General features: G+C 36.0%; 1 long non-coding RNA gene across 50 annotated transcripts in view; it reads left to right on the forward strand.

Annotated features, from left to right (window-relative positions):
• The window catches only part of LOC137488701 (uncharacterized), a 154,117-nt gene that overhangs the window by 19,095 nt on the left and 120,348 nt on the right, over positions 1-14,674 (forward strand). The gene's annotated exons all lie outside the window — the stretch shown is intronic.

Consider the following 14,674-nt stretch of genomic DNA (forward strand, 5'->3'; position numbering starts at 1 on the left):
CTTTTGAATTCACCTTCAATCTGTGGTTTTCAATGGTTCATTTTCTGGCGATTGTGTTGGTTTCCGGTCATGATGCCGGCAGCGCTCAATCCCTTATTTTTTCTCTTGCCTAAAGCTTTTTATGCCCCTCAGTGGATCATTACTAATACTAGTGATAAGTAAAAGCATGTCACCTGTTCCTCCTATAATGGAGTTGTGTGTCCTCTCGTATGCATGGCGTTGGGCCCTGCATGCCATTAACACACTGTCCACATTGCAGAATCGTCTTTTTGAAAATCAATATCTCAAGATGTGTGCCACCTTAATTAGGGGAGCACTTCTTTGGATGCAACTGGTAAAAGCTCCCTTTTTTTTTCTCTTTTTTTTCAGCAATTTTTTATCATGGTAAATGACTGGCTGAGTAATCGGCACACGTCCTATGTTTTAGTGAGTGAAGAGTTATCATATAAGAAAGTCAGTTTTGTTCATACTCACTGAGATCTTAGTGAGTGGTTGAATGGCAGCTGCAGAAATTGAATAAATTTTCTGTGCATGCTCTAAAAATTGAGTATGTTACCTGGAGTTTCATTGCAAATATCTGTCAAATCTGCAATCAGTTTCAAATTAATAGTAGTTTGTACATGGCTTTTTGTTTTCAGTGTAGTTTCTTTAGTAAATCACTTGGCTTTTTGGTTTGTGATGTTCTTTTGCATGAGTTCTGCTGAGACGCCCTATATATTGTTTCAGCTAGGGTTGTGTCAGTAGATGATGTTATCGCCCAGGCCAGGATTGACTAATCGGGAGAACGGGGAGAATTCCCTGTGGGCCAGTCCGTTTTTTTTGGCCGCAAGGGTCAGTGTCTCGATTGCTTGCACTCTCAGCAGTCGCACGCTTTTCATTTATATATTTGTTTGCCACTCTTTTTATTTATTTTCTCGAAGCCCCGAGAGCAGAATGCAGCCTGCATGAGGGAATGATGATGCAATGATGAAAATATCATTCGACCCCAAACAGGGAGACCTTAGTAATTAGAAGAATTCAAATAATTAATATTAATGAATATTACACCTGCTTGATGGCTTGTAAGATTAAGCCATCAATAGAAAGTAATACCGTAGTTGAGAGTCTTGCAAATAGCAGTCCAACCGCGCTACTGTAATTGAGCTGCTGTGGTCCCGTGGTCAGTACATTGCGTTATGACGTAGCTGACCCGTGTGCAAACCTCACCGGGGTAATTTTTTTTTTTTCATTTTTATTGTAAAGACATATTATACTGATAGGGTTGTTGAACATTTGCAGTTCTAAAGCAGCTGTTTTCTTGAAAAAGACAGAAAAAAATGTAATTAGAAATTGAATTGGAAATGATTTTACATTTAATATAGTTAGTTTTGAATGAGGTGGGCCGATTTTAAGGCTTGAAACTCCAGGGCTGAAACAGAGTCCCTACTCCTGCCCTGTCATTGCCAAAGGTGGATAGAAATCACGATGCTAAGCCAATATAATTCACCCAAAAATGTAATTTCTGTCTTCATGTAATGATGTCTTCGTGGCCACGAAATCACACATGAGCTGACCGACAGCTGTTTGTTTACTACCGAGAACGCGCGTGATGCTTTAGTGAACAGAACCTGCTTAGGTTGTGAATAACAGGTAATGAAGTTGTAAATAATGTTCAGTTTGTTGCACAGAGCCATCGTTGGAGGGCCTGCGGGAGATTTGATTTGCATGTGTGTTTTTTTTCTCACAGTGACAGCAGCCATGAAGCCGCACTCGGAAGTGTAAGTGAAACCTGTGCGTACATCCTTTAAATGATCATATCGCATTTTAGAGTTATTATTACGACAAGCATTTGACGTTATTTCTTTCATAGCTAACACAGAGCGCTGTGCATGAAAATAAATGTTTACTGTCAGTATAACAACTCTAGCCTATATATAATGTTGAATATAATGCAAGCAAGAAGGAATCTGATAATGACAATTCTAATTTTACCTGTGAAAACAAATGGTCTAATAATGCTGACAATGATAAATGACAAGCACATGTCTTAAATATAATAATTCAAATTCATAATTATGAATAATTATATTCTGATGTCATAATTTTACTGTGAATTAACAAACAGGACATATTGAAAATCTGTTCAAGTCCACCATGATGACTTTACAAAATTTAGCATTTTAAGCAACTGTAGACCTACACATAGGCCTATTATTATTATTTTTGTTTTACCATATGTTTGGGAATTAACATGAATCATATTAAATATTAACCTTTATTTTACATCTACTGAATCGTGAGAAAATGTCGATTGTAAGCAAAAAAAATTGATTTACATTTTTGCCAGAATCCTGCAGCCCTAGCGGCAACCCACTCGTGAAAAATACACACTCAGGCCCTGTTTACACTAATACGTTATAGTTTTAAAATGGCATTTTATAATGAAAATGATCCACGTCCACACTGTGTTTTACCTAGCATTTCTGAACAGCTCTCCATTCACACTATACTGCTGAAAACACACATCACGTGACCACACACACACACTTTTGCATGCGCTTCAGCAGTATATATACGCACGTCTGAGCTCCAGGCAGTCAGCAGGTGCTTTGAGCACAAACCCCCAGAGAGCAGTGCATGTCGGTCAGTTGATCAAGGATGTGCGGCTGGATTGCATCTCACTATAGTTGATAAATGTGATATTTAATTAATCCTATCTCTATCTAACAACTCTTCGCTCTTTTGAATCTGTCAGGTAATGTATCACAGCATTAGTACACAGCTTCAATCTTTCGCTTCACAATGGTACTTAGTAATTTTAGTGAAAACCTCAGATGCTGTTTTGTTGGTTGCTGTTGGCTGTGCACTTTTTTACCAACCAAGTTTGTCGTCCCCATTATAACAACACGGATCACTCTGCCTATTCTTGTCATGGGGAAAAAAATGATTTATAGGTGGTAGTTTGTGTAACTTGTCTATTTATTTATGATTTGGTTATGGGTAAAACTAAGAAAAGGTAGGCTACTAATAATTAATTTAATATGCATTAATTAATAAATTAATTCACCGCCACCTATGATGGCGATGCAATTGTCCATTGCCCATTGCAATGTTTCACATTAGACATCGTACAATGCCAAATTGGTCGACATCGACCAACTCTAGTTTCAGCTTCGATATCGCAATGTAATCATTCGCAATAGTCACTTAGCAGGATATATCCAACATTGAGTTGCTATTACTTTTCATTTGCATATGTTTTTGATGCCTGCGATTTTTGTAAAATGATTTTAAAAGTATTCAGGTAATAAGAAATTGCACCATTTGTGACCTTAACTGCGATTCATTTTATTGAATTGTTTTTAGGATTCAGTTACTGTAATGTACTGTCCAGAATACTGTTAGACTCTGAAAACAATAAAATACATTATTTCAATTGTATCTTTTTCCTTATTGTATTTATAGATTTTTATGCATGAAAATTATCACAACACGTGCAAATAAATGCACTGCAAATAGCACAGACCAAAATGAAAATGTGTTGAGGGACCCCCAACAATGTATAGGTTGTTTATTAGATGTTATGGAGTTGCATCCCCACTGCAGAACTATTCCAATCGATCTAACATTATATATTCTTTCCAAATAAATATGTATTAAATCGTCTGGTGAAATTGTATTCATATCACTATATATATCGCAAAATAAAAAAATCGCAATGTTACATTTTTATATCAGAAATAAAAAGATCATGAAAGGAACATTCAAAAAGCATCTCATGTAAAAATCTTAATCATATTATTGTCTTATTCAGATTAAGGAAAATAATTAGATCATTGATGTCTGTGTAAACATAATCACAAGCCCCAAACCTAGAATAAAGGTGTTCCCTGATTTTGATGACAGCCTTTCCACAGGTTAGTAGTTAGCTAGTTTAATGTTAATTGCATAATACACACTTAAATCCATGCTAACAAACAAATGATCAAAATAAATATAATGCTGATATATAAAATATGAATTGATGTATACTTTATTTTTATTGTTCAATTAAAATGATTAAACAGCCAAATAAAAGATTTTTCGGAGTCGTCCACCATTATTCTGTGGCTCAACAGGATCAGTTCAGGCATCGGTTTTGGCACTGAGACCATTTTAACAGTATCTATTTAGCACTGGTATCAAAATAACCAAAGATACCCAATTACATTTTACTCAAACCCATATCACCCAAATCCAGAAAATACAAGTGTAAATGAGGAAAATCATGGACATAGTAAGAGACAACAGCAACTGTAAAAGTAGAAAGCCTAATATAGACTAAAATAAAGAGAGAGACGATGTGAGGTGTGTGTTTGAGAAGCATGGATAGATGGACAACAAGAGAGAGCCTCACTGTTGTGTCCTGTCGTGTTCAGGTGTAAGTGATGCTACAGCTTATTTTAATGGGCACTCGTAGGGTTGCTCTTTTCCACACACACGTAAATGCATCTCTAGTGCTCTGTGTGTGTGTTAGTTTGAGTGTATGTAAAATGTGTGTGTGTGTGTGTATATGTATATGTGTGTGTGTGTGTGTGTGTGTGTGTGTGTGTGTGTGTGTGTGTGTGTGTGTGTGTGTGTGTGTGTGTGTGTGTGTGTGTGTGTGTGTGTGTGTGTGTGTGTGTGTGTGTGTATGTATGTATGTATGTATGTGTATGTATGTATGTATGTATGCATGCATGTATGTATGTATGTGTATATATATATATATATATATATATATATATATATATATATATATATATATATATATATATATATATATATATATATATATATATTTAATTATTTATTTATTTCTAAATATATGTGTTTGTGTGTGTGTGTTTCTAGTCTAGTAGCATGCTCGCAGATAAATTGTTCAAGTGTGAATGTTAAGGTCATAATAAACAGCTTGTCCCAGTCAGTATCATAGACTTTGGTCTAGGGCTGTGAACTAGAGCTTCACGATTCTGGCTAAAATGAGAATCGTGATTTTTATTTTATTTTATATTTTTTATTTTTATTTTTTGCTTAAAATAAAGATCACGATTTTCTCACGATTCTGTGTATGTAAAATAAAGTTATGGTAAAAACAAACATATGGCAACATCGATAATAATATGTAGGTCTACTGGTTTCATAAAATAATTCTATTCTACTTATATTATATCTGATGTTGAATTATTATGTTTGAGATATATGCTTGCAATCTGTCATATTAGACAATTTTATTTACTGGTAAAATCAGACATTTGCCATTATTAGAATATGTTCAACAATATATAGGCTGGAGTAGTTATACTGACACTGTAAACATTTATTTTCATGCACAACTGTGTGTTCGCTATGAAAGAAAAAACATATCGAATGCTTGTCGTAATCATAACTCTAAAATGCGATATGATCATTTAAATGAAGTGCACACTTTCAGTTTCATTTTTACTGCTAAGTGCTTGTTCATACTTCGCGCGCAGCTCCCAAACAATCACTCTTTGACACAAACTGAATATTATTTACTACTATATTACCTGTTAGTCACAACATATGCAGGTTCTGTTCACTAAAGTAGACGCGCACGTCTATCATTAAGTAGAGCGCGCGCCCGCCCTCTCTGTGATAACAGCTCACGGTTAGCAGCTTGCGTCACGTGTCATCAAAAAACATCATTATATGAAGACAAAAATGACATTTTTAGGTGAATTATACCTTATAAATACAGTGTGTGACTCATTCAACATCATTTGGAGGTGTCAATGTCTCTGAGCAACGTATGTGAAACAATGAAAAGACTCGTGCAGCCGCCTTTTCGTCTCTCTTGAACTTGAAAATATGATTGGCCGAATCGTAGAAATGCTGGATTAAGGTCGTCTTGGGGGTTGAATCGAGATTGCGATCTTTTACCGATTAATTGTGCAGCTCTACTTTGAACCTACTCTGGTCTCGGTTTGTTTACGATTATCATGTCATTGATTCAGTTTAATTTGATATCACTGTGCATTGACAATACTTTTCATCTATACATTTTAATTTTACTTTACAATGCAAGAATAGAAGTTTGTCTTTTTATACAAGCAGTCAGATATATGAGCCTTAATGCTCATGTAGTATACATCATGTATACTAATGATTGTCGGAGTATGTACGGGAACTGTCATATCATAAAATGTGCTGATAATTCGGTGATTGTGAGTCTTATACGTGATCAGAATTTGGGGCATGGTCTTGTTGTGGGAGAATTTACTTCCTGGTGTGATGGATTTTCTCTCCAGTTAAATGTAAATAAAACTAAAGACATGGCGATAGATTACGGGAAGGCTTCTCCTAGCCCCAGCATAACAAATATTAAAGGCTTGGACATTGAAATTGTTGACACACATAAATATCTAGGGGTTGTTATTGACATCATGTTGAAATTTCAATCTAACACCCAGGCTGTCTATAAAAAAGTCCAACAAAGAGGAAACTTAGATCGTTTCAGGTTTGGTTGATGACACTGTTTTATAAACAATTTACTAAATCTGTTTTATCTTTCTGCATTGTAGCTTGGTACGGTAATCTGAGTGTGTCAAATAAGAACAGGTTGAGTAGCCTGGTGAAGGTGGCAGGAAAGGTCATCGATTTTTAACCAAACTGGTCCAATGGGAATTTACCACTTTGGTGATTTAATGAGAGCTCAGGGTATCCTATGCACCCTTTATCACCTGTTGTACTCTGTGTTTCAACTGTTGCCATCAAGACGTTGTTTTAGAGTTCCGATTTGCAGGACAAATGGAACTAGGAATAATTTTAATATGGTGGCCAATAGGTTATAAATGAGTCCAGTGGAGAGGGAGATGCACCTACAAAATGATGTATTGCATATTGTGGGGTAATATTTTGTTTAAAGTGTAAATGGAACTTCGCTTGTGTTAGCACCCTGCTGCAATTTAAGTTTCCCTAAACGGGATAATAAAGCAGAGTCTGAAAATGAATGCATCAAACAAAACTCAAGTACAGACACAGATGACAACAGGGGCAGTTATAGCAAAAAAACTAGTGTAAATATTAATTCTGTTTGCTTTTTGAGCAATGTCGAGCGAGTTCTTAAATGCCTATGGATGCCTATAATTGGCCATTGTGTTCACATGCTCGACCAAAATGACTGTCATTGGTTTGCTGTTACCGCTAAGTACTATAATCTGGTACACAGTTCCCATTATTGTTTTTTCAATTGAATTTAATAAAAAATTAATTGGAATAAGTTAATCTCTGTATTTTAATTTGTAGATAGATGTATACTACAATAAAATGTAAATACAGTATAAATAGGAAAAAAAAAAAGAAACACAAATGTATTGAAATGTAATACTAAAGATTCAACAAAACTAATTCAAAATATGGATAAAATAATTTTAATAGTATCAGACTTATACTAAAATAGCAAGTGGTTATATATAACTTGTAGGGCTGTCAAATTATTTAAAAAAAACTACGTAATTAATCTCACTTTTTATTCTGAATAAATAAATAAACAACACTGGATGAGTTAAAACAACATCATGGTTTTCCGTGTGTTTCAGCCAATCAGCGGTGTCTGCTTTGCTGAGGTCATGACTGAATCTTTCCTCTGCTGGAGTCATGACTGAAAGTTTCCTATTGTTGAGCAGGGCTTAGGAAGGTCAGGACCAATAAAAGGGGGTTTAACTAAACATCTATTAGTGTAATGCGAGTTGGCATTCCTGCTCAAACAGCGAGATGTGATTGGCATTGTTGCAGCAAGCTGTTTAGTTGTGGTTTTGTCAGATGAAAGTGATAGTTTGTCTCTATTAGAGCATCAGTTCTTGCCTGATTAAGAAAGATTCAGTCAGCTTTCAGCCATGCTGAGAGAACTATTAACCCACACCAATTTGTTAAGCAAGATAAGATGTTAAAACTTAAACAATTCGTTCATTTTTTCTTTTCGGCTTAGTCCCTTTATAAATCCGGGGTCGCCACAGCGGAATGAACCACAAACTTATTCAGCACGTTTTTACGCAGCGGATGCCCTTTCAGCCTCAACCCATCTCTGGGAAACATCCACACACTCATTCACACACACACTCATACACTACGGACAATTTAGCTCACCCAACTCGCCTGTACCACATTTCTTTGGATAGTGGGGTAAACCAGAGCACCCGGAGGAAACCCACGCGAACGCAGGGAGAACATGCAAAAAACACAGAAATGCCAACTTACCCTGCCGAGGCTTGAACCAGCGACCTTGCTGTGAGGCGACAGCACTATCTACTGCGCCACTGCATTGCCAAAACGGAATAATTAAATCACATATTCTGAAAGCAATCATGAAGTAATGAAGAATCTTTTAAAATAATAAATAAAATAATCCAGCATTACTTGACAATCAAACAATCTCACTATCTCAAAAGAACCCTAGTATTCACCTCGAAGCATTCAAGCAGTGCTTTAGTAACAGTCCTAATAGCTAAAAACATGTTCCAGCAACCATCCAAGACTGAACAATAAATCAAAACTTATCATTATCGCAATTAAAGTAATGTAATTTCTTTAATTAATTCATTTTATTTAATTAATTTAAATAGCAAGTTTTGTTTTGCATCCATAGAATGTTTTTCCAAATTTGACCAATTAAATGAGGCCTTACTATCTTTAGACCCCCCATCCCAGCAGTAGGTGCTGTTCTGCTCTTGGCTAGACCAGCCCAAAAAGGAAGTTAGAGCCTCAGAGCAGAAAACTGAAAATGAATACTAATGAAAGAAGTAGAGATGAAAATGACAACAGCCAATAAGGGCAAGATATTCAGTCTGTCATAGTGTTTTTTAAGTCTACATTTTTAAGCCTGAATTAGAGTAATTTATATATATTTATTATCTAAGTTATATGAATCATATATTACCTGTATATTTTTGTATTATTGCATGAATAACCGAATTTCTCTATAGGGAAATTACCGCAATGCTCAACAACATTGTATATTGTTACACTTTATAGTTATAGTTGCATTTTATACAGTACTGTGCAGCCTTAACACCCAAAACATCCCTCTAACCAAACTAGCAACATTACAGAATGCTTCCAGCAACCACCCCAAACACGCAATCTGTGGCTGTGACTTTAACACATGCAAACAGTACTCGTATTTTCATCTGGCTAGACTGATATATTTATACAGCTATTCAACAAGACTCAGTCATGCTTTCAACAGGCGCTCATTCATTAAAAGTGCTCTGTTTAAACATACGCAGGAGCCTGTGTGTGTGTGTGTGTGCACCAGACAGGGTCTCATGTTTTGTTTTGTGTGCATTGATTCATCACGTCACTCGTCTTTTTTTCCTTCTGTGCCTCTGTCTTTGAGCTCCCCCTCTGCGAGTGTTTCTTATCTGATCTCTGTCTGTGGGTTTCAGAACTGAAAGACTCGTGGACACCTGCTGGTGAAAACACCATGTCTTTTTAGGCCCTAGAGTGTCAAATGAGAGACAGCTGCATTTATTTATGCAGTTCACCTTAAACCTGGAGGCAACATCTCTTCTTATTTAATCATTTTATCTTTTTAATGAGAAACAGTCAGGGTACACTGCATATGGCCATTCACTCTAACCCCTGAAATTACATTTCTGTCATCATTAATTCATTCCAAATAAGTGTATATTTTTTCTATATGTGCAAATTAATTTGAGAATTTAAAAAGTATTAACTGCATTTATTTGATCAAAAATGCGTTTTATTAGGTACAGCTTCTTTTTAACGCAAAATTCTAATCAGCCAATCACATGGCACCAACTCAATGCATTTAGGCATGCAGACATGGTCAAGACAATCTGCTGCAGTTCAAATCGAGTATCAGAATGGGGAAGAAAGGTGAATTAAGAGACTTGAACATCACATGGTTGTTGGTGCCAGACAGGCCGGGTGTGTATTTCAGAAACTGCTGATCTACTGGAATTTTCATGCACAACAATCTCTAGGGTTTACAGAGAATGGTTCAAAAAAGAGAATATATCCAGTCAGCGGCAGTTTTGTGGGCACAAAAGCCTTGTTGACTCTTAATTACTCGTTACAATCAAGGTCTGCAGAAGAACATCTCTGAATGCAGAAGATGTCATCATTTGGTATCAGAAGTGGCTTATATGAAAGGCAAAATTCTCTAGATTATGCTTATTTTACCAAAATAAAATAAGATCATTCAAGATTATTAATAATTTAATTAGGACAGTAAGGGCTGACAGAAGTTTTGTCACTTAATATTAATATATATATATATTGTAGAATGATATAGAGTACAGTATATAAAGTCATTGTGCAGTGGAAAAAGAATGAATATTGTGTCTGACTCCCATGAGCTTGGAGGACTGCATCTATACAGTGATGCAGCAATGACTCAAATCACTTATTAATAAAGTCATCTGGAATGACAAAGAAAGTGTTCTTGCAGGACTCCCAGAGTTCATCAAGATGCTTTTGATTTAGCTTTAATGCCTCCATCTTACCCTAGATATGCTCAATAATGTTCATGCCTGGTGACTGGGCTGGCCAATCCAGGAGCACCTTGACCTTCTTTGCTTTCAGTATCTTTAATGTGGAGGCTGAAGTATGAGAAGAAGTGCTATCCTGCTGGAGAATTTGCCCTTTCCTGTGGTTTGTAATGTAATGGGCTGCACAAATGCCTTGATACCTCAGGCTGTTGATGTTGCCATCCACTCTGCTGATCTCTCGCACGCCCTCATACTGAATGTAACCCCAAACCATGATTTTTTTCTTAACCAAACTTGACAGATTTCTGTGAATCTTTGGTTCATGTGGGTTCCAGTAGGTCTTCTGCAGTATTTGTGATGATTGGGATGCAGCTCAACAGATGATTCATCTGAAAAATTGACCTTCTGCCACTTTTCCAAATGATCAACTAAAGTTATTATTTGTTGCTCTTAAAACTGGGATTGACGGCAAGACTTTTGTCAGGTAGTGTACACAACCTGGTCTTACACCCAGAATACACACCCTATATTTCAGAATATCTTACAGTTAGAGGCCATCAGGATTTCAGATCATGCTGTTTGTGGCGAAGTGTTTATATGATATTAACGAGTATAACCAAACATATACTGTTGTAGAAATGTCAACAAAAATTAACAAATTAAAAGCTAAATCCAATGTGAAGTTCTTATGAGATCCAATGAAGTTTCCAAACCTCTGTTTCATCTGTTATAAGCTCGACAGTTAAATTAACAACAGCAATAATACTGATACTAATTTGAATAACAAACAGTCTGTAAATCGAGTGCTCGAACAGAGATGCGTGGTTTCAGTTCAGCATAACACTACTTGAATAAAACACACAGGATTAAGCTGAACGATCCTTTATGCCACGGATTTGTCATTTATTTATCTAGCGGCGATAAAACAAAAGATCTTAACCCGGCGGTGAGATGTTTCCACAGAGTTCAGCTTTAAAAACCACCGGATTCATCATCATTTGCTGAAGAGCCTCTCCTTCATTGTTTCCAGCTCATCAAACCTGAAATCCCTTGAAAACCCACAAACACTTGTATTGGAGCGAATCGGGCCGAAGCGCGCAGATTTCCTGATCGGTGAATTCGAGGAGCATGTCAAGTGTGCTTCTGCTTAGGCACAGGGTCATTAGGGCCAAATTAATTTAGCCTCATTAAGGTGTCAATTATTCTGAGGTTTGGCTGATATGTGCTGAGATGACGTGTGTTTCCGCTGAGTTCGTGAAGACGTTGCCACACTTCTGATTAGGATTAGATGCAGACTGGATGTATTGAGTTGGAGAATCAGTCGAGTGTGGGTAAAGTCTTTTATGCATTAACTGTGTCCACCTTCAGGTCTGAATTAAATAAAGAAACCATACCTCCTCTATCTATGCACGACATTGCCTCATCCAATAAAAATTTGTTCATCAAATATACTGGACAAAAGTGAGACTGGCAAATATATGTATTTGCATCTGCAGACTTAATACATATGTTTTGGCTTTGTCCATCAATCACTTCCTTTTGGCCATCAATTTTTAAGTGTTTTTCTTTTGTGACAAAGATACACATCAAACCGTGCCCTCTTATTGCACTTTTTGGTCTTTCCCAGAATATACCAGGGTTATTGAGCTGTACTTAACTCCTTTGCATTTTTGACACTGTTAGCAAGACGTTGTATTCTGTTATTACGGAAACTTAAGATTTCTCCCGAGTTTTGACAACTGGTTGCGAGATGCATTGAGCTTCATCCATTTGGAAAAAATCAGGTTTACAATAAATGGCAATACTAGGGCTTTTTCTGAAACTTGGGACCCATTTAGAATTTTCTTTTCTGAGCATGTCAGTATCTCTACAACCTGTCAATTTAAATCTTAGGGCCATTCAATTGCAATGCAAACATAATTAGGTACTTTAAAAATACTAATTTTTTATAATTTTGGGTTATCAAAGTATGCGTATTCTATACGAATGTTTTATTTTTCTATTTTATTTTATTTATTTTTTATAATTTATTCATTTTATTTATTTGTTTTTTATTTATTTATTTTATTATTATTATTTTGTTATTAACATTAGTATTTTTTTCTTTCTTTTCTCTGTTAGATAAATGTAATTTTAGCGTGTAGAGGGTGTGGGTGGGAATAATATTTGTTTAAATTTTTCTGTAAAAATACTTTGTCTGTAAAAGTTTAATAAATAAAAAATAAAGAAACTATAGAAAGAAATCATATGGACCACAGAAAAGCCCGCAAATGAAAATTAAGAAAACTTTTTGGATCCAGCACATGCAAAATATACATACAGTGGTCCCTCATTCGCTGGAGTTATGTTCTAATAATAACCCAACAATAATAGGTGAAATCTGCAAAGTAGTCCGCTTTTATTTATTTATTTTATTTTTTTTACAATTTTTTATTTTTTTTACTATTCTCTACACTATTTTCCCTGATAGGCATTAACATTTTCACACTTTTCTCTTGTTTAAACACTCGCGAAACTTCTACCTTTCTTTAGCATGTCCAGAAGTCCAACTTTTTGTGATGGTTAACATCTTCTTTTGCCTTTTAGGTGATACCATGGGTGCCTTTGATGGTGCAGAACGTTTCGTCGCCATTAGGGGGTTTGCTGGCGAGAAAACTTGTGAACATACAGTACAGAACTTCAGTGGCCGGGAAGTGCTAAAAACATTACAAAGTTTGACACACTTTTACAAAGCTCAAGACAAATTTACATTTTGAAAAACATTTTTACCCATCATCAGCAAAAATTACATAGGACAAACGATTTTACCAAGGACGAAACAAATTTACATTTTAGAAGAAAAATTAAGACTCAAAACGCTTTTACCAGTCCTGAAACATTTACAATCACAGATTCCTTACGGAAAAAGAAAGTACCACACACCGGGAGTGACACGGGGAAAAGTTGTCGTTGATGCTGTGGAGTACATGGCGTAAATAAAGTTTATGGTGACCGAACATAAACTATGGTCGAGGGTTGTTTTGCCTGTTTTGTGGCAAACACATGAGCAGTTTAACGTGGTTTTGCTTTACGTGTGGTCGGTGTTTGGAGTTTCTAAAGGACGCAGACCATACGGAAAAACCAGACACACTGCATCAATGTGTTCAATATTTTAACGAGGGTCACACGTACGCTGTAATTATGGACATGATGTCAAGTCTACACGATTTAAACATCTGATTGAGGACTTTTAAAATTAAACTGAACGAAGCCGGTGTTACGGTTTAATTGGTGTCCGTGTTAACTGGGGACCCTTTCCAGATGTAAACTATTCATGTTTGCAGATTGACAGATTCGTCACTTTTTCACGGCATCAAAACATGCCCATACCGAATAAAGAATTCTTATTACTTGATGTCAGAGTAAACATTATGAGTTTAATATTTGTGTGGCAGAACAGTATATAACCTAAATTTATGTAAAGAAATAAAAATAATTTACATGTCATCAACGGGATTGGAACCCAAGTCAAAAGGTTCAGCAGCAGTATCAATTGACCTAACTAAGCTGTTCAGGACTAGATGTTTAAGCCGGTTTTGATATCTTTATCAGTCAACATAGCCCGTGCTTTGTTTGTTTCCATGTACTTGTGTTTCCATGTTTCTTCAAACTGTCACGCTGATATTTTCTCTGAATAGCTCTAAATGATAAAACGGTCTTATCACAGTTGGTCAAACCATGATTTTTTTAGTTGTAGACTCAGGTCGACACGAGTCCAAAGGCACAGGTTAGCATGTGTCCACAAAGTCACACACAAGCTGATATTTTCCAGTGTTTGGTACATTCCGTGTCACTTCCGGTGTGTGGTATATTCCCTTTCCGTAAGGAATCTGTAATTTGTAAATTTGTTTCATTCTTGGTAAAATTGTTTTTCCTATGTAATTGTGTCTTATGACAGGTAAAAATGTTCTTCAAAATGTACATTTGTCTTAAGCTTTGTAAAAGTGTTTCACACTTTGTAATGTTGTTTTGCACTTCCAGGCCGTTGTTCAGAGTCACACTGCTAGTGATCAGATTTATGTCATTTTGGCAAGCTGAATGCATTCTGTACTGTATAGGATCCATCCCTCCATTCCTCCCTTTACTTGAAAGATCAGCTTTGATTATCATAATTTGTTTTGTGTACAGTTTTACTGTATCATTATTAATCACTCTTTACAGAT

The sequence above is a fragment of the Danio rerio genome, chromosome 20, assembly GCF_052040795.2.
Source record: "Danio rerio strain M-AB ecotype USA chromosome 20, GRCz13ab, whole genome shotgun sequence".
NCBI classification, from domain to species: domain Eukaryota; kingdom Metazoa; phylum Chordata; class Actinopteri; order Cypriniformes; family Danionidae; genus Danio; species Danio rerio.